Genomic DNA, 6,402 nt, shown 5'->3' on the forward strand with positions numbered 1-6,402 from the left:
CACTAAATAAGAATGGCATTTTCAAGTGCTGGGGGAAAAGGCGGGTTAAAACTTGTAAAATTTGAACCTTTGGACCTTTGCCTGTTTACTCACACAGATGAGCTTTTAAAGTTGTAACCTTACTGTTTGTAACTTCTCATGTCCTTAAAGCTGAAACAGCTGTTCCCTTGTGGGGAAGGGAGCCTAGGGAGAGCGTTCCCTGGGATAGGACTTGGCGTTTCCTGATGACTTGGATCTTCATTGGCTGGGCTCAGAACCTTCACCCTACATTCAGCACTCATCACCTACTTACCAGACACTATGCTAAGTGCAAACAGTAGATGACTGAAGCTGCCAGTATCTTTTTTTTAAAGGAAGACTGATGTATGTGTCTTGCCTACATATGTGTCTGTGTACCATGTGAGTGAGAGCTGAGCAAGCACTGAAGAGGGCACCCAATCCTCTGCAGCTGCCAGTACAGGGGCTTGTGTGGCAGGAATCAAACCCGGATCCTCTGGAAGAGCAGCCAGGGCTATTTAGCCATTGAGCCAGCTTGGCTGCTAGCATCTTAATCTGAAAGCATTGTGGTATCAGCAACAGATTACATGTCACAGTGTTGTACTTGGTATGGTTAAGGCAAACCCTGAGTGTAAGGATGTGTTGGTACTGTGCTGCACACTTGAGGTTGAATTCCTCAATAAGTAGGTAAGTGGCAAAGCATGGCTATTCTCTGCTTCAGCGTGGGTTCCTAAGACAGGTGCAATTTAAATACACCAGCTCCAGAAAATAGAAGTATGTGAAGACCATTACAGAGGAAATAGAGAACATTGTCAAAAGCTACCCCCAACGGAAGCGATCAGTATTCAAGGCCTGGAGTGTGTGACTGGGGAAGTCTGCTGGAGGTACTGGCCTGTCATGTCAGGCTTGGGTAGTCCATGCTCTGTGGATTTACACACAGGGGTGAAGCTAACCCGAGGATCACCTCTTACTACTAGGACAATGGAAGCTGGTGATGGAAATGTTTTCCCCGCAGGAGCTACAGAGGCAAGGCTGGTGGGCACATCCTCCATGGATAAGTGTTAGCATGTTGACTGTTGTGATCTCACACACTGATGCAGGTTTCCTTCCAGACTACAGCTGTGCCCTGCGCATCCCCATTTTCTCCAAGGTCTTTGAGCATCTGTAAACTCAAACCTCCGGTGTAATCTCCCTTTGTCTGTGGGAGGTGTAATACCATCACATAAGCAGCTTCTGCCAGTGACAGAATGAGACTTGGGACAATTGCTGGAGCACAGAACAAAAATGGCAGGCAGAGATCACAACAGTGAAGAGGGAGGGCAATTATGGGCCTCTCACATGTCCGGGAGAACTGAATGTACTCAGCTGGCCCACTTGGTTTTAGAGCAGGTGTTGGTGGTGCTCAAAGCATGAAGGGAATACAGAGTTGGTAACTAAGAAGTGCATTCTTTAGGAAAGACTTCCAACAGCAAGAACAGTGATGGTGAGTGATGGCTTTAAATGAGCCAGCCTCATGTGGTTCTCATTGAGGACTGTGCTGAGACTTGACATACAAACACATCACTATTAAGCCTCAACCCTTTCTTATTCATCCCCAAGATCTAAATAAAAGTCCCACAGTCTTTGCAAATTCTTAAAATTTCAATCCCTTTACAATATCCAATCTCTTTTAAAATTCAAAGTCTTTACAATTAAAAGTCTCTTGACTGTGGGCGCCACTAAAAAAACCTTCCTCGGAGAGGGGAAAATGTCAGGGCACAGTCACAATCAAAAGCAAAATCAAACTCCATCTGTCCAATGTCTGGGATCCACTCACGACTTTCTGAGCTCCTCCAAGGGCTTGGGTCACTTCTCCAGCTCTGCCCTTTGTAGCACACACCTTGTCTTCTAGGCTCCAGATGCCTGTACTCCACTGCTGCTGCTGTTCTTGGTGGTCATTCATGGTACTGGCATCTCCAAAACGCTGCCGTCTTCCGCTATAACTAGGCTTCACCAATAACTTCTCATAGGCTCTCTTCATGGTGCCAAGCCTTAAATCCTTTGCATGATCCCTTCAGTCCTGGGACATCTACTGCAACTGAGGCTGCACCTTCACCATTGGCCATGGCCTCTCACAGTGCCGAGCCTCCGCTTCTCTTCATGACCACTTCATGCCTTCAAAACCAGTACCACCTAGGTGACTCTTATACATTACCAGGTCCTGCTGCAACACAAGGTACAACCTTGGCTATCTCTGGACATAGCCTCTTTGAGCTCTCATAAAACACTTCCCAGAAGATTTCACGTCAGTGATGCTGGTCTCTTCTTAATCACCGCTAATTTCTTAGCTCCAGCTAACCAGCATCAATAGTCCCAGCAAAGTTTTTGCTTTAGTAGTTCTGGTATCTTGTTAATCACAGCTGATTCTTCAGCCACAGCTAACCAGAAACACAGAATCTTCACAATCAAAACAGCAATGGCCTTGGTAAGAGTCTTCAATCTTCCCTCTGAAATTTCACAAGCCAAGCCTCCATCTTCTGCACTGTTCCTTCCACAGTTCTCCCCAAAACATAGTCAAGTTGTCACAGGAATATCCCACTATCCTGTTACCTATAAAACATCATGACCAAAAAGCAAGCCAGTAACTCCCCTCCATGCCCTCTGCATCAGCTCCTGCTTCCTGACCTACTTGAGTTCCAGTCCTGACTTCCTTTGGTGATGAACAGCAGTGTGGAAGTGTAAGCTGAGTAAACCCTTTCCTCCCCAACTTGCTTCTTGTAGCAACATAGAAGAAACAAGCAGAAAGACTATAAAAGTAGGGGAATAAGTAAATAAGAGTGGACATCTGAAATTTCTCACATCTGTTTGGAAGTGGATTTTTTTTCTTTTTTCTAATTTTTAAGTTGATTCATCATTTAACTCCCACCCCACCCTTGCTACTCCTTTGTTTTCATCTTGTGGCTCCGCCCTACATGTCCCAGGAACATGCTAAAGAGCTGAGGTAAGCTATAGGATGCCCTGCCTCATTAAGGTTATTTGTGTGTTTTTAAGTAATGGTAGTTCAAAAGAAAAAAAAAAATGCAACTATTAACCTCTCCCTGAGCGAAGATCAGGGACCCATGGGTTAATTTGTAAGCTTCTCAGAGGTGTTTAGTTCATAGCCTCACTCAAGCTGCCTCCCATAAACACCGGTGTGTAAGTGGTGAGTACACATTTTGCATGGTAGAGAAGGTATTAAAGGTGCTGTTTGAATTCATCCAAAGTGGCATTTCGATGAGGCCATGATTAGGTAGGAAAAAAATGCTAGAATTCAGCACGTGATGCAAGCTTCGTGATGCAAGCTTCTAAACAGGATTCCCCAAAGGACATGCTAGAGTCAGCTAGATGTGGAATATACCTGTAATCCCAGCATTCTTGATGCTGCTGCTGCTAGTGATTTTGAGTTCAAGGCCAGCCTGAACTTCACAGAGAGAAAACAAAGATTCAGAGGTTACTGGGAAAGTAAGGCTCTTCTTAAAACATGTTGGGCCTGTTTCCCAAACCTTGGTGTGAAAAGGGACAGAGCGTCAGGCCAGGTCAAACCATGCTCCAGCTGAGCAGAACATCATTAGAATAGAGAGAGGTGAGAGCAGGAGGGCCAGGCCTCCATCTATGGTCCATTGGCCCCGGCCCTTTCCCAGATGCAAGGGGACAAAGGAAGAAGCAAACCCCCTGGCTCCTAGGTAGAAACAACTTTGCTCCATGCTGGATTTGGTTCAATGTGCTTTGTATCCTATAATCAGTCAGAATGTCAGCTTATAGTGGGGGCAGTCTTGTGAATGCTACTTTAATCCTTTGAAATCCTCCTTCCCTTTACCACAACCATAGCCCAGGCCAACCCAGACTTATCTGGGTTACTGCCAGTTTCTGCATACCCACACTTGTCGACTCTAGTCCTTGCTCTAGATGGAAGCCTTTCCGAAGTTTCTCAGCTGAGTCCGGACTGGCTGTGCCCCTTACCTTAGTCCTACAGTTGTCTGCTGCCTGGTACCACCCTCCCTGAGGAAGGCTTGTTGCGGCTAGCCCTGGGGCTAATTATATTTGGTGTTAATTCCATTCTCTTGTAAGTGGCTGTGGTCAAGGAATGAGTCAGCACTCAGGTGATTTCCTGTAAACCTGCTTCCCACCTTAATTTGTAAAATAAAGAAGAGATGGTGATTGGGCAGAGAAAGGGGAAAAAGAAAGGAGAGGAGAGGGGGAAAGGGAAAGTGAGAGAGGAAAGAAGGAGAAAAAGGAAGAGGGAGAGGACACAGAGGAGGTGGAAGAAGAAGAAAAGTGGAGCACATAGCCTGGAGAAACCGCAAGTTTTAAGGGGTCTCATAGATGTGGAAGATGATAGTGTAGTGGTAGATCTGCCCAATCTAGGTGCACAGCACGTATTCATATTGATTGTGTTGTTTTTTCATTGCCAGGGCATATTTGGGATGGAGAGTTTTACTGGAACAAAATGGCACCCAACATTATTGATTTGAATTCAACTAACCTGAGATAAATAGGGAATATTAGTTACTGACTCCAAGTAGAGACAGCAGTGATAATGGCCTGCTCTGAACAGGTATTAATTAGTAAATGTCTGTGGCTCCAGGTAGAGAGCACGGCAGACAGGATGGCTGCTCCAGGCAGAGAGCTTATTAATTATAAGCTATCTGCTTCCTATAGGCAGATATTAGTGGAAGTTTGAATTAATTGCTTTAAAGATGGTATAAAGATATACTGCTCTAATAATTCTTAAAGTATACTCATATTCTGTCTAACGTGGGCTCCATGTGAATTTTGGGTTTAAATCCTGGTTTGTCAAGCTGCCTCTTAGAAGCAGGTATGGAAAGGAAAAGAAAGGAAAGGAGAGGAGAGGGAAGGGGAGGGGAGGGGAGGGGAGAGGGGAGGGGAGGGGAAGGGAGGGGAGGGGGAGAGGGGAAAAGGAAAGGGAAGGGGAGAGGGGAAAAGGAAAGGGAAGAGGAGAGGGGAAAAGGAAAGGGAAGAGGAGAGGGGAAAAGGAAAGGAAAGAGAAGAGGGGAAAAGGAAAGGAAAGAGGAGAGGGGGAAAGGAAAGGAGAGGAAAATAGAAGTGTGAATCAATTGTTTTAAAGATGGTATAATAAAGTCTGCAGGAGACTCATATTCTGTCTAACATGTGCTCCACAGGAATTATGGGGTAATATCCTGACATGACGAATTAGAAAGGCCTAAGTAGGCTAAAATGTGTGTGATTTTGAGTAATGTGGTTGTTTTATTGTTCCTCTGGGACAGAGGGCAAGCTACATGTTTTCCTGGTTACTGGCTGAAGGATATGCTGATTTGGGGAAAAGGTTCTGTCTTTGTGTTTTTGGAAAAGGTGATCGAGGTATTTACACATTCCAGAGTTATATGGATCAGATTTGATAGAGGAAGACCCTCTAAAGAACTAGATTCCAGAGAATCAAACAAAAAGGTTATTTTGATGATGCTAAAATTTTGTTTTCAGATTTATACATTATAAAATATACAATACAGCCTTGGTGAATTTCATCGTCAGACATGCCAAGCTGACCTGCCTGAACTCCTGATGTCTTAGATTTTCATCTAGATCCAGTCAGGACACAGACATCAGAGACTAATATAGTCATTGGTGTGGCCTTCTTAAGGCCAACCAAATTCCCTATTTCCCTACCCTTTCCCCTCCCTTCAAATTATCTCAACGCCCATATTCAGCTTGAAGAAGTTAGAAGAGTTGTCGTCCCAGTTCCCTAAGCTTTGGGACTGGGAGTGGTTATTATAGGTTGGTTTTGATACTAAAAATTTTGAAGTACAGGGCTTGGATCCAGTCCTTCTATTGCTGTTATTATAAACAGATCTGAGATGTTTAAGCCTGTGAGTTAAGGGCCAAATATGAAATTCATGGCTCTGAGTTTATTGTTAGGGGGTTTTCAGTTATTTTAATTAGAATGGCTGAGAGTAGTTAACAGAGAACAGTCTAGATTACATAGATAGTGTTTTTCAAAAACGTCAGAAGTCCACAGAATGTGACATTTAATGTTATTTAGTCACTTGTTGTTGTGACTAGTCTGCTCCTGACAGTTTTCTCTGTCTTGGATTCAAAGAAGAAGCTGAACATCTTTGAGTTACTCTAGTTGTGTCGAAACAGCCACTAGGCAAGAATTGCCTCATTCATCTATAGGCATAATACTGTCCAAAGAAAGGACACAATTACAGGTTAGGACGGCTTGATTCTGCCGAGACAGAATAGGCTAGTCCTTAATATTCCTGTTTCTCTAAGTCTGTCAGATGACCCTGGCCAGTAGGCTGAACACCGATGCTCTAACGCGTTGAAGTAAGGGACTGTCCAAGTGACCAGTGGTCTCTATAAATTGGCTAAATTTTGGAAGGTGTGTTAGGCTTTCTATATATTTTC

Source organism: Mus musculus, chromosome 16 (assembly GCF_000001635.26).
Source record: "Mus musculus strain C57BL/6J chromosome 16, GRCm38.p6 C57BL/6J".
Lineage (NCBI taxonomy): Eukaryota > Metazoa > Chordata > Mammalia > Rodentia > Muridae > Mus > Mus musculus.